This window comes from Pinus tabuliformis, chromosome 9 (assembly GCF_031772625.1).
Source record: "Pinus tabuliformis cultivar Carrire ecotype Pingquan chromosome 9, CPIR1, whole genome shotgun sequence".
Taxonomy (NCBI): Eukaryota; Viridiplantae; Streptophyta; class Pinopsida; order Pinales; family Pinaceae; genus Pinus; species Pinus tabuliformis.
In genome coordinates this window covers 128,085,404-128,108,603 of record NC_142307.1, presented here as the reverse complement: position 1 = coordinate 128,108,603, position 23,200 = coordinate 128,085,404, and the positions used below count along the sequence as shown (strand labels likewise).

The window sequence follows — 23,200 nt, the reverse complement described above, 5'->3', positions numbered from 1 at the left end:
ACACTAAGGTGTTATATCAAGTATTCCTCCCGAAATGCCACCTTAAGCATAATTAATTGAGTCAAGCCCAATAATAACTCTATTTTTTGAAAGTTGTCGGAATGCACCGGAACGAAATGACAATTGTGCAGGTGATGGAATATGCCAATTTAATGCCATCGACTCTCGTAGAAACTCCTCAAAACCCCTCCAAAAGCCTCTTAGGCCCGCTGATGACACCAACCTGCACTTGTGACTTGTCTGCGCCTAATTTTGAAAGTCCATCCTAGTGATGTCATAAGGAACACCAGAAAAAGGAACATTACATAGTTTGTAATGTCAAGATCGAAGAGGTTTATAAATTAATAATCAATTATGTTGATTTCTTAATAGGAACAACAACATAATTACTTGAAATATGGCCCCTATGTAACACCCGAGAAAGTTGTGGCCATCTATACCACTACAATGCATTGGCTGGAATCGAGAATTTTTTCTCTAATTCCTTTTCCACCACTATCATATAAACAAGATACTAAACTCCTAATACTAGCACTCGAATGATTGAAAGAATATTATAGTGTTGTTGTCCTATTAAATCAATAACAAAGGGAAGAGATGGGTCTTATTGAGTAGGCATATGATAATCCACATGAGGCATTATCATGTATCAAATTTCATATGCTTACACAGTGTTCCTTCAAATAAGTAAGTTGTATAATTAATCACTTCTAAATGCTAAATCAATGGCATCGAGATGTTGTCTGCTTAGGTTTCTAATGACTCGTTGTGTTTCACATTATAGGTGGGCGTTGAGTTTATGGACTTGTATAGCTATCTAATCCCTATGTATGAAATTGAATCTCTTGAGAAAATTACAAATGCATATCTTGATCAATATCTTTGGTATGAAGGTGACAAACACCATCTCTTTCCAAACTGGATCAAACCTGCAGATTTAGAGCCACCTCCACTTTTGGTATATAAGTGGTGTCAAGGAATCAATAATTCGTAGGATATATAGAATACTAGTGAAGGTCAATATGTTGTGATGATTTAGACAAATTTGAAAAGTTCTTTGAAAAAATAGGTTTGACACTGTTAACAGGATTTTTTTTTTTGCTTTATGCTGGTAATTTGTGAGTACTAAAAATCTTTCTTTTGATATAGTTATTTTTCTAGAATCTAAATTAATAATTATTGTAGGATTCTACATTTGGTGCTTTATCACAACATTGTTGATTATGTCACTGCAAAAAAAAATGTTGTGCTACCATACAAAGATATGATCCATACCAATTCATATGGGTTGACTCGAGGTCTTGAGTTTGCCTCCTTTGTTGTGCAATATTATGGTCTAGTCTTAGATCTCTTGGTCCCTAGTTTGACTCAGGGAAATGAAGTTGGTCCTCCCCAAATTCCAAATGAATTTATTACGTACTAGGATATAAAAGTGGTGACGAGGCATCCTATAAGATTGTATTCTTGTTATATTGACAATGCGCACATTATTTTTAGATTCGCTCATGAAGAGGCAAGGGATCTTATCCACCACTACCTTACAGAAAATCCAGGTTTGAATAATGAAAATAAGGTTGGTTACAACAACAAAAAGAGTTGGCCTAGAGATGCTCGCATGAGGCTGATGAAACATGATGGTAAAGTGGTGTTTTTTTCTTTAGTTTGTTGTTGTTATGTCTTTCAACAAAATCTTGAGGCACCTGAGTTTACTCAAATCTATACTCAGTTGTGTCTGGTCTCTTGAATATTTTGCAGTTAATCTTGTGAGGAGTGTTTTCTGGTATATAAAGAACAAATTCCCTCGTAGTATCACAACATTAGAGTGAGAGAACAATTTTTTCTCTGTTTATAGCAAAGACAACCCAAATTTTCTTTTCAGCATGTATGTCCTCCTTGCCAAGCTAGCTTATTCATTTCCATGTATTGACAAGCTATATGTCTTATGAAAAAGATGAAACAATAAATTTTCTGTTGCTTTTTTATGTGTAGGTGTGGATTTGAAGTTTGAATATTGCCAAAGATAAAAATGTCTCATGAAGCAATTTAGAAATATTAAGGATGGAGTCTGGAATTTGCAAAATGAGTAGAATAAATAGCACATTGTTGATGCTTTTTTTGTGAGTTGATGATGAACACATGAAGGTATTTGAGAATATTGTTTGGCAGATTCTCATGTCATCAGGGTCAATATCCTTTACCAAAATCGTAAACAAATGGAATATTGCACTAATAGCTAAGTGCTTCTAATTATGGCAATTTGAATTGTAGTAGTTATTCATGCCTCTTCTTGCATGATGCTCCAAGCTATTTTAGATTTTCAATTTGAATATATTTTCTTATTTTAGACTTTTAGTACATGCCATTTTTCTTCTTTGATTGGTGCAAGGATCATAACATATTTTTGTGAACAAACAGTGCATACACAGGAGATTCTTGACCTCCTTGTCAAATGTGAAAATAAAATTCAAACATGCATAAAGATTGGTTTGAACTCCAAGGTTCCAAGTAGGTATCTTGTGTCTCTTCATAGGAAAAGTACAATAATATGCATAAATAAAATACTCAGAAAACTTAAATTCCTTGGTAAGATTTGAATATTATTCTAAAAAATTATGTTTTGTAAATTAGGTTTCCTCTTGTTATCTTCTATACATCCAAGGAAATTGGAGGGCTTGGAATGCTATCTATGGGCAATATTTTAATCCCACAAAGTGACCTACGTTATAGTAAACAAACGGATGTTGGAGTTACACACTTTTGTAGTTGTATGAGCTATGAGGAAGATCAACTTATTCCAAATCTATATCGGTACTTACATGTAAGTGTAGGCAATTTGTCTCTAGTTGAAGTTGTTTAAAAGTGCAAGTTCAAAGTTATGTGTTGAGATAGAAATATGGTCTATGGAAGTCCTGGGAGAGTGAATTCATAAACTCTCAACGTGTTTGGGCTAAATATGCTTTAAAGAGGCAATAAGCACATGCTCATAATAGACGATTAACGCTTTAGGATATTGAGGTATGCTTTCTACTGGATTCTCTTTATAATTATTGAACCTACTATGTTTACAACACTTAATTCTTCTGCTTAGATATTAGAGGATTCATGGGAAAAAGATATTCCTCACATTAATATTCTCTTTCGAAAAGATAGACACACTAGCTTATAAGAATGTCTCAAGAAGCATTTAACAATATTAAGGATGGAGTCTGGAATTTGCAAAATGAGCAGACTAAAGAGCACATTGTTGTTTCTTTCTTGTTAGTTGATGATGAGCACATGAAGGTATTCGAGAATCATGTTATGCAGATCCTCATGTCATTAGGGTCAATATCCTTTACCAAAATCGTAAACAAATGGAATATTTCACTAATAGGTAGGTGATTTTGGTTATGGCAGTTTGAACTATACTGGTTTTTCATGCCTCTTATTGCATGATGCCCCAAGCTATTTTAGATTATCAATTTGAATACATTTTCTTATTTTAGACGTTTATTACATGCCAATTTGTCTTATTTCATTGGTGCAAGACTCATAACCTATTTCCGTGAAGCAACAGTGCATACACAGGAGCTTCTTGATCTCCTTGTCAAATGTGAAAATAAAATTCAAACATGTACAAAGATTGGTTTTAACTCCAAGATGCCAAGGAGATATGTTGTGTCTCTTCATAGGAAAATGACAATAATATGCATAAAGGAAATACTCGGTAAACTTAAATTGTTTGGTAAGATTTGAATATTATTCTAAAAATTTATGTTTTGTAAATTAGGTTTCCTCTTGTTATCTTCTATACATCCAAGGAAATTGGAGGGCTTGGAATGTTACCTATGGGCCGTATTTTAATCCCACAAAGTGACCTACATTATAGTCAACAAACGTATGTTTTAGCTACGCACTTTCGTAGTGGTATGGGTTATGAGGAAGAACAACTTATTCTAAATTTGTATCAGTACATACAGGTAAGTGTAGGAAATTCGTTTCTAGTTGAAGTTTTTTAAAAGTGCAGGTACAAAGTTGTGTGTTGGGATAGAAATATGGTCTATGGCAACCTTGGGAAAGTGAATTTGTAGACTATCAATGTGTTTGGGCTAAATATGATTTAAAGAGGTAGGAAGCACATGCTCAAAATAAACAATTAACTCTTGAGGATCTTGAGGTATGTTTTCTACTATATTCTATTTATAATTATTGAAACTACTATGTTTACAACACTTACTTATTTTTCTTGGATATTACAGGATTCATGGGACAAAGGTATTCCTCATGTTAATACTCTCTTTCGAAAAGATAGAGACACATTGTCTTATAAAAAAGGTCGGAGGGTATGAACATGCTTCAAAAAGTATAAGGTGTTTGTCACCCACTATTTTCTGGGTGATATTCCTAGGAGAATGTTTTTCTCCAAGATGGTCCTCAATGGGCAACCAACAGCCCCTTGTAGCCACCAACTAGCTCGTTGTGCCATTTCTCCCCCCCCTGAGCCAACCATGTGGTCCCTCACCCATCTGTCATGATCGTATGTTTGAAGGTGGGTCTCCCAAACCTAAAGGTATGCCTTGTCATTTGGTAATTGAGTGTTATAGTTTTCTTATCATGGATACTTTTGGGCATGGATTAATGGGGGGATTTGGTGGAAAGAGTGGGCTAGGTTTTTCCTCTTGTCCCCTAGACCTATTTTGGATGTTAAACTTAGACCTTAGCCTCGTGGGATCTCTTTTAATGACCTTTGGGCTTTAGGGATGGTACTACAGGGGAAACCCCGGTTTTGGTTGTGTAGTCCCACTCCCCTTCCACTCATTGCAACCCCATTCCACATCCCTCCATTGGGTCCTCATAGGTTTATCCTTCCCCCTCTCCTTGCCCATACCTTAGATCGGGCCTAGAATGATACCCCGAAGGTTGATGTAGCTGAAAAGAAAAGTAAAAGCATAATTCGCCACATTCAACGGGAAGATGTACCACAAAATGCAAAGGATGGTCGAGACAAACACATTTAGCACATGTACAAAATCAAATACATGAGCTCTACCCCATCATCATGGTGATCACCCTTGTTCCTAGAGGCCCTAGATGAACCTCCTTTATCATTCAGGAACCCATTATTGTCCCAACCCCTGGTAGGCAATGAATTGCCCTACCTTAAAGGGGGTATCCACTACTATATTTTACACATCATGCTCTTATCCCTTGAGACCTGATCAATTAATTAAAGAAAAATCATAAAAGGAAAAATGTATATAAAGAGGGATGGAAAATTGTAGGTCGGGGCACCTCATGTACTATGATTTCTCCCTCCTATACATTATATACCCAAGTGTGAGCTTCCCTTTTACTAACTACCATTGTACCCCATCATCTGGCCTAGGGCTTCCCCTTTCACTCCCTACTCCATTCATCTCTTTATCACATTCCACCACCCTTTGAAAGATGTACCTTGGACATATTGTGCCCTCACACCCATTAGGAACACCACAAGTTTATTATTTGGAGAATGAGGGGCCAACCCTTTGTCCACTACTTTTGGGAGTCTTATTCATCATTGTGGCACTTATGGACTTCATCAAGATTCTTAGAAAGCCCAATGACATGTATTATTGGTCATTCGACCTCTTGAGAGGCCTATTCTTTGTTTATGAGCTAGTTTGGTGGGCTTGTCACTAAACGTTTGTTATTTTGCACATTATTTTATTTTAGGGGCTAATGTAGGTCTAAGTATCTAAATCGAACTCATTAGAAATTGTATAAATAGAAGTGATGAGGATTCATTTTAGCATCATCACTTGGATTTGGAACTAGTATTTCTTTATAGATTTTCGCTATCCTTCTTGGAGGATGAATTTTTGGAGCATGCAATAAATTATGATGTTTGGATAATTTTCATATGTCTTGGAGCTTCTTGTTGACAAGTGTTTTTAGATGGTTGGATATATTCTTATACATGTAAGTAAATTTTAATTTTATTCTCTCTTTCAAATTTTGTCACCTACATTGTTATGGGGGTGTCACTATACTAGGGCTTATTTATTGCATCTCTTATGCGAAGTTATGGAAATTTTGTTTCTCGATATTCAATGCTTCATGTATGGGCATGTATAATGAATGAATGTTCCATAGTCGTAATTCTACTCGGCTCCAATCTCCCCAAAGGATTAGGCATTAGTCTACCCGAAGGTGATCACTGTAAACATATTCTCCTTCTCCCCTTTCCTCTTCTCTAGGTCTAGTCCTCTAGGTCACCTAGGGCATTAATTGTCTCACGATCTAACCCTCAAAATACTTCTATTTTTGTTCCACAACTGCGTTGGTGTGTCCTCAAGAAGCCCTCCAAATTCATGAGATTCCAATTGTGGGATTATTGGGTTGTGTTATATTCTTTCCACGTAGTTAACAGGGGGTTTGAGGGGCACCGTAACCCCACTTTATGGGGTCCGGGGCAGCGCCCCGGAAAATTTTGGTTTTGGACCCTATGTTGGGTTGGGCGGACCCACCTATGGTTTTGTGCATGATTTTTGCACATGTTTTTTGGACGCGATGGTGTTCAGTCCATGGTATTGGATGCTTCAGCATGTATAAATATGTATTATAACATTGAAAGGAACATAATGAAAAATCAAGCTAGTAGTCCCGGTTTTGGGATCCAGGGGAAAATCTCTGTGTATATGTGTTTTATGTGTTCTGCTCTCGCATTATTTATTTTCTATGTTTTAGAATTCGTATGCAGGTAATTTATGTACGGGGTTAAAACCTACATTTGGTATCAGAGCATATTTGGCTTCAAGGGGACGCCTTTGTTGCTGAGGGGTTTCGCTCGAGCCTATGGTAGACCCTATTCAGTGGGAGATCTGCGAGATCGATTCTGGTGGTGAAAGAAGATAGTGAGCAGTGGAAAAATAGAGATCGAGAAATTTAATGGTCAGAGTTTTGAGTTGTGGAAACTCAATATGGAGGATTTGTTGGTGGATAAAGATCAGTGGATTGTAGTAGATCCAGGTACTAAACCAACGGGAGTGTCCGATGAAGAATGGAAGAAATTGGATCAGAAGGCAAAGAGCACAATAGGATTGTGTGTCTCAAATTCAGTATTGCTGAATGTATCAGAGGAAGCTACGGCGAAGGATTTGTGGGACAAGTTAGGGGCTTTGTACCAATCTAAGTCTCTGGTGAATAAATTGTTCTTGCGGAAAAAGTTATACAACTTGAGGATGAAATATGGAGACTCAATGAAAGAGCATATAAATGCATTTATTACTATGGTAAGTCAGTTAGCATCTGTTGATATTAAAATTTCAGATGAAGATAAGTGCATCAGTTTGTTGTGTTCTCTACCATATTCGTGGGATAGTTTGGTTATTGGAATAGGTAGCAATGCAACTGCCTTGCATTTTGTTGAAATAGTCTCATCCTTGCTGACAGAGGAGATGAGACGGAAAAATATGGAGAGCTAGAACGGTGATGCCTTGTCTGTACGAGGACGGTCCTAGAACAGAAAAAAAAAATAAGTCATCGAGTGGGAGATCTAAATCTAGAGGGAGATCTAAATCTCCAGGAAAACCTGTAAAGGTGGTGTGCTGGAAATGCAGAAAGGAAGGGCACTTCAAAAGGGACTGTAAATCTAAAGCTCCTGATAAAGGAAAGGGATCTGATGATGCTCCTTCTGTAGAGGCGAAAACCACCTCAGATGAAGGTGGAGATGTGTACTTGGCTTCTTCAAGTACACATGTAGATCATGAGGCATGGTTGATTGACTCAGGTGCATCCTTTCACTTCACTCCCCATAGAGAGTGGTTTTGTGAGTACGAGAAATACGATGGTGGTGATGTCTTCTTAGGGGATGATAGGAAGGCTAGAATCATTGGTCACGGAAAAGTAAAGTTGAAGTTGCAAGGTGGAAGGGTTAGAACACTTTCGGGTGTCCTACATATTCCTGCATTGGCCAGAAATCTGATTTCTGTAAGTAAGTTGGATGGTGCAAGTGTAAAAACAGTGTTCGAGAAGGATACCTGCAAGATGGTTCGAGGAGCACTGGTATTGATGTGGGGAGTTCGGACTAGAACTTTGTACAAGCTACAAAGTAGCATTGTTGTTGATGGGTGCAACAATTTTGTGGTTCTTGAAAGTGGAGCAGAAAATCTAGTGGTCTCTGGAGAGAAGACCATGCTGTTGCATCAAAGGCTTGGACATATTGGAGAGAAGGGCCTTCGAATACTTCATGGTAAAGGTATGGTAGAAGGTATGAGTAATAGCTCTCTGGATTTTGATTTTTGTGAAAATTGTGTATATGGGAAGCAGAATCGGGTGAGTTTCCCCTATAGTGGTAAGAGGGCGAAACAGATACTAGAACTTGTGCACAGTGATGTGTTTGGGCCTGTGAAGGTTCCATCACTGGGTAAGTCTGTGTACTATGTTTCATTTATAGATGACTTCTCAAGGAATACATGGATATATTTCCTTAAGAAGAAATCTAGAGTCTTTGACAGGTTTAAAGAATTTAAGGCTCTAGTGGAAAACCAGACAGAGAAGAAGATAAAGGTGGTAAGGATAGATAACGGTGGAGAGTTTTGCAATAGGGAATTTGAAGAATTCTGCAAGAAGTGTGGTATCGCATGGCAGAAAACTACTCCATATACACCTCAGCAAAATGGAGTTGCAAAAGAATGAACAAGACGTTGATGGAAAGGGCAAGAAGCATGCTCTGTGGTGCTGGGTTAGGACAGGAATTCTGGGCAGAGGTGGTGGACACTGCATGTTACCTGGTCAACAAGTCACCTTCATCAGCGTTGGAGGATAAGACTCCTCAAGAGGTATGGACTGGTAAGAAAGCCCCTCTTTCACATATGAGGGTATTTGGATGTGATGCATATGTACATGTTCCAAAGGAGAAACGAACCAAGTTGGATAGAAAATATGAAAAATGCATCTTTATTGGGTATAAGGATGGTTTAAAGGGTTATAAGATTTAGAACCCAGTAACAAGGAAGGTTGTGTACAGCCGAGATGTGGTGTTCATAGAGGTGATAGATGTTATTAAACATGAAGTCCAACCAAAAGAACCTAAGAAGATAGAGTTTGAGCTAAAGGAGGAAGAACCAGACTCAACAGCAAAGGAGGAATCAGAAGATGAAGAGCCACAAACTCTGGCTTTGAGAAGATCAGTGCAAGAAAGAAGGCAGCCAGAAAGGTATAGTCCATTTGCTTTCTATTCAAATTTTTCTTTGTCTGTTACTAATGATGATCCCAGAACTGTGAAGGAAGCAGTGGATTCAAAGGATGGAGAACTTTGGAAAGAGGCCATGGTTGATGAAATGGCATCTTTGCACAAAAATGAGGCTTGGGATCTGGTGGAGTTGCCAACTGGAAGGGAACCCATTGGCAGCAAATGGGTGTTCAAGAAGAAGACAAATGTAGAAGGAAAGGTGGAGAAATACAAAGCTCGATTGGTAGCAAAAGGTTATTCCCAGATTCCAAGAATTGATTTTGGTGATATTTTTTCTCTTGTTGCCAAGGTAACTTCTATTAGATTACTTTTATCTATTGTTGCTGCTTTTGATTTTGAGGTAGAACAGATGGATGTGAAGACAACATTTCTTCACGAGGATCTGGAAGAGGAAATCTACATGAGGCAACCTGAACGCTTTGAGGTGAAGGGTAATAAAGAACTGGTATGAAAGTTAAAGAGTTCTCTGTATGCGTTAAAACAGTCACCAAGGATGTGGTATCAGAAATTTGATACATTTATACGGGGACTTGGCTTCACCAGAAGCAAAGCAGATCACTGTGTGTATTTTAAATTAATTCGTGACCGTGTTATTTATCTGGTCTTGTATGTGGATGATTTGTTGCTGGTTGGAAATGACAAAGAAATTATCCAGGATTTGAAGACCCAATTGTCCTCCAAATTTGACATGAAAGATCTTGGTGCTGCAAACTATATTTTGGGCATGGAAATTAAAATAGATCATACAAAGAGGAAGCTCTGGTTAAACCAGAGGAAGTATGTTGAGACAATACTGCAAAGGTTTAATATGCAGGATAGTAAACCAGTGAAGGTTCCTATTCCTGTAGGTGTGAGGTTATCTATTGAACAGTGTCCCAAGACACAAGAAGAGGAAGAGGACATGTCCCGTGTTCCATATGCAAGTGCAGTCGGTAGCCTGATGTATGCAATGGTCTGTACTAGACCAAACATTGCACATGCAGTGGGATTATTGAGCAGGTTTATGTCAAAACCAGGAAAGGAGCATTGGACAGCAGTGAAGCAGGTTTTCAGGTATTTGCGTGGCACTAGTGATTATGGTCTGTGCTACCAAGGAAGACCAAGATTGGACAGAGTGTTGGATATTCGTGGCTTTGTTGATGCTGACTGGGCTGGAGATCTGGATCAGAGAAGATCTACAAGTGGGTATGTGTTTAACCTATTTGGAGGTGCAGTCAGTTGGATGAGTAGGAAACAATCTGTAGTGGCACTATCAATTACAGAGGCAGAATACATGGTAGCCACTCATGCAAGCAAGGAAGAAGTTTGGTTTTATAGATTGTGTTTAAGTATGGGGTTAGTATGGGAAGCTATAAGGATAGACTGTGACAGCCAAAGTGCAATTTTCTTGGCAAAGAACCATGCATATCATTCAAAGACAAAGCACATTGATGTTCAGTATCACTTTGTGAGGGATATGATAGAAGACAAAAAGGTGTTGCTAATAAAGGTCGACACTTTGAAGAATATTATAGATGCATTGACAAAATCTGTGAGCTCTGAGAATTTCTCTTAGTGTAGAGAGACAATGGGCATTTCAGGGCTGGGAAAATGACTAAGCTCTCTTGTGTCCCCCTGTCTAAAGAAAGCAACAAGTGGGAGAATGTTGGGTTGCGTTATATTCTTTCCACATAGTTAACAGGGGTTTTGAGGGGAACCCGTAACCCCACTTTATGGGGTCCAGGGTAGCATCCCATAAAATTTTGGTTTTGGACCCTATGTTAGGTTGGGTGGACCCACCTATGGTTTTGTGTATGATTTTTGCATATGTTTTTTGGACGTGATGTTTTTCGGTCCATGGTATTAGACACGATGGTTTTCGGTCCATGGTATTGGATGCGATGGTTTTCAGTCCATGGTATTGGATGCTTCGGCATGTATAAATATGAATTATAACATTGAAAGGAACATAATGAAAAATCAAGTTGGTAGTCCCGGTTTTGGGATCCAAGGGAAAATCTCTATGTATATGTGTTTTATGTGTTTTGCTCTCGCATTATTTATTTTCTGTGTTTTATAATTCGCATGCAGGTAATTTCTGTATGAGGTTAAAACCTACAGGGATCTTGAGATATCACAATCCCTAGCTCGAAGACCAATTCTTGCCCTTGGTTTCCCTTTAGGCTAGAAACCTCACTATGATCCTTGCATTGCCTTGAAAATTCAGTCCTTGGTCCCTTTTCCCTCCATACTTAGGTTAGGCATATCATTTGTTTCTAAATCCTATCCCCTTGATCGAACCTCGGGTCCACTTGGTCTCATGTGGTCCCATGCACTATCAAGGTTAATTATTCAAAGATCACCTGGAACCCAAGTTTCCACAAGAATTCTAGGACTTAGGGACCTCCTTTATAAGACACATACTCAAGACCTAACCCTATAAATTTTCCCCAAGCCCTTCCTAGAGAGTCTTCCATCTTGTCTTCCAAGACAAGAAAGCCACATATTTGATCTTCTCTTGTGAATATGCTTCCAAGATCACCCCTCGCCCTATCACGGGTCCATCCATTTAGTGATCCTTATAATAACAAATCTCTTCCCATCAGTGAAAATTAGTAAAGAGTAGGGATCCTTAACCAAGGTGAAAATGGGCTATTGCCCCATTATTACCCTTAGCCTAGTGGCAACCCTTCAAGGATCCCCTTTTAGGACCCCTGTTAGTTTGAGCGGTAACATTTTGGCGTCATTTTCGGGGACACGAAATGTGTGTTTTTTCCCCATACGACATATTGACATATCATTATTAGTGATTCCGTTGGAGGAATGAAGCCCTAATTCTTCATTAAGATTTAAAGTTAATGCTTGTAGGGTGAAGCAAGCATCTATCAAGGCACATTAATTCACTCTGATGAATCCATTTCAATCCTAATATGCAAGATCATAGAAAATGGACTATAGTAAAAGAGATATTAATCTTGGTTCTACATTTGCAAAACTCAATGACCAAGACATTTAAGAACTACAAAATAATGGGAATAAATATGCAGAATCTTATCAAAATTTATTGGAAGGTATGTATATGGAACTCATGCTCAGGTTTTATAGATCACAACAAGTGCAACTCGACATAATGAGGGGTTTCTATGAGGGGGATCCTAGTTGCCTATTTGACCTTGCTCGTCTAACCTATGCTTTCAATATTCTGACTGACCTAATCAAAGATAAATGTTATAGTCAACTGCAAAGTCCCACAATGGGTAATCATTTGGATGACATTGAAAGCTCAAGTGTGAGTGAGGATGATGAGAAAATGTTAGTTATAGAATTGAAAGACAATGGTGATGAGGAGAGGAACATCTCCCCTAATGATGAAGAGTTGGATCCTCTAAGCCTCCAAATCATGCAAGAAAGAATGGATGAATATAGTAGGTCATGCAGGGGGTTAGTAAGGGAATGTAATTCTAATGAAGTATTCTTTCGCTTACATGAAGAAAAGGTGAAGCTTCAAAAGATGAAATGTGAATATAAATAAAACCCCACCAATGCTCTCCTCCTAGAAGCATATTACCAAAATCATGTAACAAATACCTTACTAGTTGTTCTTGAAGAGAAGAGGGAAGAAGAGACATCATGTTTGTCAACCAACCAAGATGAAGATACCCTCGAGGCTCTGTTTGATGAGCAAGAAGATGACTCCTTGTTGGGTCCACAAGATGAAAAGGATGAATTTCAGAACACATGTATTGGGGATGATGAGGCAATGGAAAGTAAAGTTGAGGTTAACCTTACCTTTCTTAAGGATAGCACTCTTGATGACTCTCCTTTTCAGAACCTTGAGGAAGGTGATCCCATGACCTCCTTGAAAGATGACATTGGATATTATTTCCGCATTGAAAAGGAGAAATGGGAAATTGTTGGGCCTCAATTTGATTTTGCTCCCATTTATGATATCGACAAAGAGGATGAGGCCGAGAGTATTTTTCCCTTTCTCTCGGGCATTACTTGTGATGACATATCCATTGACACCCTTGGGAAGGAGAATTATTATTTTCCCTTACATGAAGAAATGCAGTTGGAAATAATCAATTCTCCTTTTAAGGAGAACCTGACCTTTGATGCTTATAATGAGGAAATCAATAAGGTTCCTACCTACCTTCCTTATGATTCTGGGAGTATATTCAAATCACTTGAGCCTCTAGAGTTGGATTTTCAGGATCTTGTTGAAACTTCACCTTCCCCTTTTTCCTTTTCTATTGTTCATCATCTTGAGTCTTCATCGAGTGATTCCCTCACCCCTTGTCATATGATCTCAAGTGACCATGAGCCCTTTACCCCTTCCGAGTATAGTGTTGAGGAAGAGCCCCTCATTGATTGTACTTTACCTCCTTGGACACACCCTCAGGTTTTTTATCACTCCATGACCTTCCCTCTCTGGTGTGACCATCGCATTGAGCAACCTATTTGTTTCACTCCTTCTTTCCCTCACCCTTTGTTCCCCTCTCATCACAACCTTGTGACATATTCAAAACACAATATTATGAGAAATTATTGTGATAAGAGGTTCTTAAGGATAATCATTCATTATACCATTTTGTACTTAGGGGGAAGTTTCCGCATTTGTAGATTGAATTTTGTTCATTCTCTTAGGGATTCCTCTTACCTCCAATGGAAACCATATTTTCCCACCTCCCACCTACAACATCTTCCATGTGTTTGGGTTTGCATTCAATTTGGGATTTTCTGCATGAGTAATCATGTAGGCAGACATATTTATATTGGCTTGATGATATGTTGGTTGCACTGGCTTTATGCTTACACTTAATATTAAATTCATTGTATGCATGTTAGGGTAGGATGCATTGCATGCCCATTTCTCATTAGAACTAATTTCATATGATATTTCTCATGATAGATTAGCTGCATCTAGACTTAAAAACTACATTTGAAAGATTACTTTTATGAGTCAATTTTATGGGTATAATCAAATCATGTGCGATCATGACATGCCACGAAAGCATTTTTCGCTGTGTTTTTCATTTATTGTATGTGCAGGTAGTAGGTCTATAATAACCAAGAGATTGTTGGAGTTCTCATGACCTCTTGTTCAAGTAGCTTTGTCTAGTTTTCTGAGAGATCACGTCCAAGTTGGAGCCAAATTGTTACCCACCATCCTGTGAGTGATATACCTAGGAGAAAAAAACTCTCCAAGATGGTCCTCAGCCAACAACCAGCAACCCCTTGCAGTCACCAACTAGCTCATTGTGCCATTTCTCCACCACCTAAGCCAACCATGTGGTCCCTCACCCATATTTCATGATCGTATGTTTGAACGTGGGCCTCCCGAACCTAAAGGTATGCCTTGTCATTTGGTAATTAAGTGTTGTAGTTTTCTTATCATGGATACTTTTGGGCATGAATTAATGGGGAGATTCAGTAGAAATAGTGGACTAGATCTGTTCTCTTGTCCCTAGACCTCTTTTGGATGTTAACCTTAGACACTAGTCCTGTGGGATCTCTTTTACTGACCTTTGGGCTTTAGGGATGGTACTATAGGGGAAACCTTGGTTTGGTTGTGTGGTTCCGCTCCCCTTCAACTCATTAAAACCCCTTTTCCAGATTCCTCCACTAGGTCCACATAGGGTTAGCCTTCCCCCTCCCCTTGCCCACACCTTGGTTTGGGCCTAGAATGATGCCCCAAGGTTGATGCAGCTGAAAAGAAAAGTAAAATAATAATTGACCACATTCAACAAGAAGATGTACCACAAAATGAAAAATATGGTCGGGACAAACACATTTAGCATGTGGGAAAAATCCAATATATGAGCTCTACCCCATCATCATGGGCATCACCCTGGTTCCTATGTGAAAATTCCTAAATCGGAATCCCTACTACAACAACTGATGATATTTATGCTACTTGTTAGATTTAAATGAACAATTTATTTGTAGTTTCCTACATAAAACATTGAAATACATACACTACATCCTACACCATTTAAAATAATATGTTGAAATAAGAAACTGAACAATAGAGAGATACAACACAAATGACACAGTTGCTTTTGGACAAACTTCCCCAGAAAAAATCCATGTGGGAAAACTAGTGCAATAGATCTGAGGGCTTTATTATCAAGCATAAGTTATTTATGAATACAACCTTTGGATTCCTTGTAGGATATCTAGTACAGAGAATATCACTCAACAAAAGAAATTAGTGAGATTACCTCACTCTACACTGTAAGTCCCGGTAGATCCGGCAGCTAAACCAACGAGTCTCCAGCTACTTTTATGTTGCCCCTATGCAGTCACTACATGGGCTTGCGTCACAGCCTCTAATGCACTGCATCACCTCTTTCTGGATCAATTTTCTCTCAGGATCTGACTCCAACCCTCCTGGCTCAGAACGTCAAACCCCCCAGCAAATCTCAGACTTTTTCGTGAAGGCTCTACGCTGCTTTATGTGAGCCTTTCTTAGATCTATGTCACCCTCTCTGGGCATTGCGTTGCCTCCTCTGTGTGTCTCTATGCCTCTATACTGAGTATTATTGGCTCTGGAGAAGATAATCCAGCCAAAACTCTCTCTACTCCTCTCTGCGTGACCACTACGAAATCATTGCGTTGCTATAGCTTTAGCAATTCAATTTGACTAATCAAATCTCTGTGTGTCTTCCAAATGACCCTAAAGCCTCCTTAAATAATATTCTCATTGACATTCAACAACCCATATTAGAATCCAATCAATGGCTAAGATCATTTATGCTTGATCCTTGTCTTCTTCTAGAAGTTACACCCACAATTAGATTAATACCCATTAATTATTTTAATTTCCTAAGTTTAGACTTAGGGACCCTTTAAAAATAATTAACTTTTTTCATAAAATTGTCTCCGAGTGGAATTTCGCAAAAAAATTTATGGGTTCTTTGGCATACATGTATCCAAGCCTCTTAGCGAGGAATGTGCTCTAGCAATTCCTCCCACTTAAGCATTACCCTAACTTCATAACATTTTCCTCCATGTTGTTGACGTCTAACATGTTGTCCACCAACTACTGCGTTGCTCTTGCAACTGTGCTTTTGTTGACCCTGCCACTTTCAACATTGCATCTGTACTACAACTCCCTCTCAAGTGTTGCATCTGTGTTGTTGTTAGCACTGCCACTGTCAACTACTCCTGCACTGCAAACTACTAATTCTCCTGCAACGGTAAAACATCCCAAATTACTGAACAAGTGTTCAGCATAGATGTATCTCGATGTTGAAGATCTAACTGCTGCTATTCCTATGTTGTCCCTCTGAAGCCACTACGTTGTTGCTACTATTGTACTTGGTCTCCCTGCACTGTTGCAACTCTGCACTATGTTGCTCAGACTTGGCATTCTAGCCACTGCATCTAATGCTTCAACACTCCTTTGACCATTTGACACTTAATCCATCCTACTACTACTAATTTGGGCTCTTGTAGCAAGGTATTGATCTCAAAGTTGGACTCCTCAAGGATCTTGCCCATCTGTAGCTTTTTCGAACTACAACTCCAAATGAGCCCACCTCCCTCCTAGAGGTATCTCAGCTGTCATGGCGAACTCCCCCTCCTCGATATTCGTGGGTGTAGTCTTTGGATCATGCTTCTCATATTTTTCCTTCTTCCTAAGAGGACACTGAGTTGCGTAGTGACCCATTTCATGACCACACCAGAAGCATTTGATCTTCGAGACGTCCTTCTTTCGCCCTTGTTGCTCTTATTTCCCCTTGGATGCAAGGGCTACATTCGCATCCTCCTCCTTGGGCTTCAACCCATCGCTACTACTTTTGTCAAGCTTGCACTTGATTAGATCTCCCCTCAACTATTCCTGCTTGAGAGCTGCCCACATACTATCCCATTCTGGAAAATATGCCCTATCGAGGATTCTTTGGAAAAACACTTGCCACTCTTCTGATACTGAGTTTAGGGCTAGTCTCACCATCTTGAAACCTTGAGGTGTATTCCCCATAGCTGGTAACGCATCCCGAATCTCCTACATCTTCTTGAAGAACGGATTGATGTGCTTCCCCTTCTACATTTGTGTAGATCTCAGCTTCTGTTCTAATTACATCGTCCGTTGCTTGAAAGATCCTTGATACAGCATTGCCAAGGAATCCCACATCTCCTTAGTGGTCCCTCTGATAGCGATGTGACAAACCACATGATCCTTTACTCCATCAAGGATCATCCTCTTGGCCTTCACCATTTCTTCCTTGTACTTATTCAGCGGATTTGCATCTATAGGCTCAGCCACCACATTGTCGACTTAGGTCTTGAGAGAATTCTCATCTAGAAGGAACTACATCCTTGCCTTCCAGATGAATAGTTGGATGCCCCATACAACATGTCCTAATCTCTCAACCCATTGGTTGCCATCTCTGCCACGAAAATGTTGAATTCCTCCTCTTTGTTGCTTATTTTTGTTGCTCATCCAATAAGAAAATAGACTTCTTGTCGGGAAGTCTACTGAGGAAAAATTCCCTCACTGTGCTTCTCCTCTCTCTTCTGACATCTTTCAACCCAGCAATATGCCTATGAAAAAACTGTGTCCCACCAAATCTTCCTCACTCTGAGGCTTTGCGCTTCTCTCTCTAGCACAACAAGATTTCATTCTGGAAGACCTTCCTCTCTGTGAGCTCACTCAGAGAGAGACTTTCCTAAAAAATTTAGCCCTCCTAGATTGGACTATGCAATCCCTCTAGGGATTCGAACTACTACCTCCTGCACTTATTCGACCTCCTTCTTTTCTCAACGCTAAATTCTCTGGAACTTCTCGTGTTGTCTCACTTGCACTACTCTAATACCATGTGAAAATTTCTAAATCGGAATCCTTACTATAGCAATTAATGATATTTCTCCTACTTGTTAGATTTAAATGAACAATTTATTTGCAGTTTCCTACAACAAACATTGAAATGCATACACTACAGCCTACACCATTTAAAATAATATGGTGAAACAAGAAACTGAACAATAGATAGATGCACCACAAATGACATAGTTGTTTTTGGACAAACGCCCCCAAGAAAACCAAATGTGGGAAAATCGGTGCAGCAGATCTGAGGGTTTTATTATTAAGTGGAATTTATTTCTAAATACAACCTCAGGATGCCTTGCAGGAAATCCAGTACATAGAATATCAATCAACACAAATAATTAGTGATATTACCTCACTCTACACTGCAAGTCTCGGCTGATCCGGCAACTGAACCAACGAGTCCTCGTCTACTTTTGTGCTACCCCTACAAACTCACTTCATGGGCGTGCATCACAACCTCTAAGACACTGTGTCACCTCTCACTGGATCGATTTTCTCTCAAGAGCTAACTCCATCCCTCCCGGCTCAGAATGTTAAACCCCCCAGCAAATCTCAGATTTCTACATGAAGGCTCTACGCTGCTCTGCGTGAGCCCTTCCTGGCTCTGCATCACTCTCTCTGGGAACTGTGTTAGCTCCTCTATGTGTCCCTCTGCCTCTCTACTGATTATTCTTGGCTCTAGAGAAGATACTCCAACCAAAAGTATATCTGCCCCTTTCTGCATGATCACTAGGAAATCACTACGTTGCTCTAGCTTTAGCAATTCGATCGAACTAATCAACTCTTTGTGTGTCTCCCAAATGACCCTCAAGCCTCCTTAAATAATCTTCTCGTTGACCTCCAATAGCCCAGATTAGAAGCTAATCAATGGCTAAGATGATTTATGCTTGATCCTCGTCTTCTTCTAGATGTTACACCCATAGTTAGATTAATACCCATTAATTATTTTAATTGACTAAGTTTAGACTTAGGCACCCATTAAAAATAATTAATTATTTTAATAGAATTGTCTCTGGGTGGAATTTCCTAAAACTCTTTTAGGGTTCTTTGGAATACATGTACCCAAGCCTCCCTACAAAATTGGAGACTTAGAGCACATCCGATGCTACCATAAATCAACAGCATATAGGCCTTAGGTGAGCCTCATTTATCATTCTGGAACCCAAGATTGTCCCAACCCTTGGTAGGCAATGAACTGCCCTACCTGAAAGGGGGTATGCACTGTTACATCTTGCACATCATGATCTTATCCCTCGATCCCCGAGCAGTTAAGTAAAGAAAAATCATAAAAGGAAAAAGTAATATAATGAGGGGTGGAAAAATCAAGGTTGGGGCACCTCATGTACCACGATTTCTCCCTCCTATACATTATATACCCAAGTGTGCGCTTCCCTTTTACTAGATACCCTTGTATGCCAACATGTGGCCCAAGGCTTCCCCTTTCACTCCCTACCCCATTCATCTCTTTATCACATGCCACCACCCTTTGAAGGATGTACCTTGGACATACTATCCCCTTTAAGGTAGAAACCATCTAATAGGCTACTTGGTTAACCCCATTTGGATCTTGAAGACATTAGCACATGCTAAAGCCCACTATGGAAGGATATGTCATTATGAAGTTCCCACATGTTGTCCATGGTTTGTAAACTCTTTAACTCAGTTTCCTTAAATAATTGTTTGTACTAGAAGGCTAGGGGACACATTGGATCTTATGCAGGATTGCAGATGGTATCCATTTTGGGTTTGGTATCCCTATATGGGGTCATAACCCTCTAGAGGGCTACATTAGCACATGTAGGGTGTGTAGACATCAATGGGTCTCCATAGCAGCATACAACACTTCATGGATCCCCAAAGATGTTTAGAGATTGCTCAAGATTCCCTTATTGGATGAGGAAGATGCACCTGGTTAACCATGCCCAAATGGACCCACAGTTGTACCATGCACTTGGAAGATGACCCAAGACTTGTTTGCTGATGTGGAATCACTTTAACCATCATATGAGCCCTTACATATGGTCTACAGGAATCTTCGATCTACTTGAAGACCGATGAGGTTACTTGTGTGCCCTCACACCCACTAGGAGCACCACAAGTTAATTATTTTGAAAACAAGGGGTCGACCCCTTTTCCACTACTTTTGGAGTCATATTCATCATTGTGGAACTTATGGACTTCATCATGCTTCTTATATGTCCATATGACATGTATTATTGATCATTCGACCTCTTGATAGGCTTTTTCTTTGTTTATGAGCTAGTTTGGTGGGCTTGTCACCAAAATTTTGTTGTTTTGTACATTATTTTATTTTAGGGGCTAATGTAGGCCCGAGTAGATAAATAAAACTCATTATAAGTGTATAAATAAAAGTGATGAGGATTCATTTTAGAATCATCACTTGGATTTGGAACTAATATCTCTTTAGAGATTTTTGTTATCCTTATTATAGGATGAATTATTTGGAGCATGGAATGAGTTTTGATGGTTGGATGATTTTCATATGTCTTGGATCTTCTTGATGACAAGTTTTATTAGATGGTTGGATATGTTCTTATACATGTAAGTACATTTTAATTCTATTCTTTTTTTATAATTTTGTCACATACATTGTTGTTGGGATTTCACTATACTAGGGCTTATTTACTACATCTCTTATGTGAAGTTGTGGATATTTTGTTCCTGGATAGTGAATGCTTCATTTGTGGGCCATTTATAATGAATGAATGTTCCTAGGGATGTTGCATTACTGAAATTCATCTTGACAAGCCATTTATCTTGCAAAATGAAGTATAAGGTTTTTGAAGCTTATTTTGTTGCTACCCTAGTGCCAAGCGAAGTTGTCTTTGAGGCATCTTTGACCTAGAAAATTAAAAAATCCATAATCATAATTCTATCCTACTCCAATCTCCCCAAAGGATTAGGCATTGGTCCACACAAATGTCATCACCTTAAAACTATTTAAAACTATTCTCCTTCTCCCTTTTCCTCTTCTCTAGGTCTAGTCCTCTAGGTCACCTAGGGCATCAATTATCTCATGATCTAGACCTCCAAATACTTCAATTTTGGGTTCACAACTGCATTTATGTGTGATCAAGAAACCCTCCAAATTTCATGATATTTTGATGGTGGTATTGTGAGATATCACAATCCTTAGCTTGAAGACCAATTCTTATCCTTGGTTTCCCTTAGGCTAGAAACCTCACTGGGATCCTTACATTGCCTTGAAAATTAATTAATTTATCGATTTTCCCTCATAATTAGGTAAATCATATCATTGGTTACTAAATCCTATCCCCTTGAACGAACCTCGAGTCCACTTGGTCTCGTGTGGTCCCATGCACATTCAAGGTAAATTCTTCAAAGATCACTTAGAACCCAAGTTTCCATAAGAATTCTAGGACTTAGGGACCTCCTTTATAAGACACATACTCAATACATAACCCTGGAAATTTTCCCCAAGCCCTTCCTAGAGAGACTTCCATCTTGTATTTCAAGACAGGCAAGGCACATATTTGAGCCTCTATTGTGAATAAGCTTCTAGGATTACCCCTCGCCCTATCATTGGTCTATCCATTTAGTGATCCTTATAATAATGGGTCTCTTCCCATCAGTTAAAATCCATAAAGAGTAGGGAGCCTTAACCGAGGTGACAGTGGGCTATCGCTCCATTGTTGACCTTAGCCTAGTAGTAACCCTTCAAGGATCCCCTTTTAGGACCTCTGCTAGTTTGAACGGTAACAGTGTTGAAACAAAATCCATTTTGGTGGACTCATCAATGACATGATGGGAAGTTGTAGAATCTGAATAATTATTGAACAAATGTTATTTAAGCTCTTAGTGGAGTGGATGGCATTCTGGAGCCAATAGAGAACCGGTCTAGTGATACTCTTAAAGTCAATATCCTGCACGAGACACACACATACAGACTAACAATCAAGCCCTTAGAATTGGTGAATTCACCTACAATTCTTTATCAACACAACGATAATGTTTGAAGTGACGGAACAATATTTCATGTGTAAATTGTAGTCCAACCAATATCAAGTTGAAAACTTATATTGTAATACTTGACATTTCATATAATATAATTTATGGTTGAATTTATTTATAGTTGTACTTGATATTATTTAGTATTGTAATTAACACATGTAACTTTGTGTTTTCATATTATATGAACATGCACATTGTATGACATTTTTTAATTTATAAGAAGAGTTTCGGCGTAAATCACATGTAGAAAACCTTTGTCAACGCGTTTCGAACCAACTAGTGTGGTTCATCGTCAGGACAAGTTGAGGAGTTAGATCATCGCTGCAAATTAAATAGGGAGAGCCTATCTTCCAAACGGCTAGGTTGACTAGACAACCTAGTCAACCTAGCTGTTTGGAAGATCTGCTCTCCCTATTTAATTTGCAGCCATGATCTGACTCCTCAACTTGTCCTGACGATGAACCACACTAGTTGGTTCGAAACGCGTCGACAAAGGTTTTCTACATGTGATTTACGCCGAAACTCTTCTTATAAATGTTATGGATCACAGAAGCCTCAATTCAACAATTTTTTAATTTAGTCACAAATATATACTAATTAATTTATGTTGATTAATAATAAACATATAAAATCAATCTAAAAATACTAAATTAGTAGTTTATATTGATTAATTATGGACACAAATAAAATGAATATATAACGACTAAATTAGTCGTTTATAATGGTTATTAATGGAAGTAAATGAAATAAATATAAACTACTAAATTAATCATTTATATAATGAATATAAAACTACCAGAAAAAGATAAATGTCTACTGCAAGTGATAAATTTGTGATTACAAATGATGAATATTTTTTGCATATATACTACTATTAGTAGCTAATTTACAATATCTTATAACACAACCAAAATTTAATCATATTTCTGTGATCACTAATTGATTTTAAACTATGACTAAAATTTGCATATATATGACTATTAGTAGCTAATTTATAGTATCTTATAACGCAACCAACATTTTCGTCATATTTCTTTGGTCATTAATTGGTTCTCTTGAGTGATCATATAGTAGAATATTCCATTGTGTATTTGGTCATTAATTATCGCAATTAATAACTAAATCAATGACCAAATTTATGACTAAATATACTACTAGATAAAATTGAGACAACCAAT

The 23,200-nt window shown here is 38.5% G+C and overlaps 1 pseudogene; it reads left to right on the top strand.

Moving 5' to 3' along the window:
* LOC149147427 (pre-mRNA-processing-splicing factor 8A-like) overlaps nt 1-23,200 on the top strand; it is a 65,868-nt pseudogene that overhangs the window by 12,701 nt on the left and 29,967 nt on the right.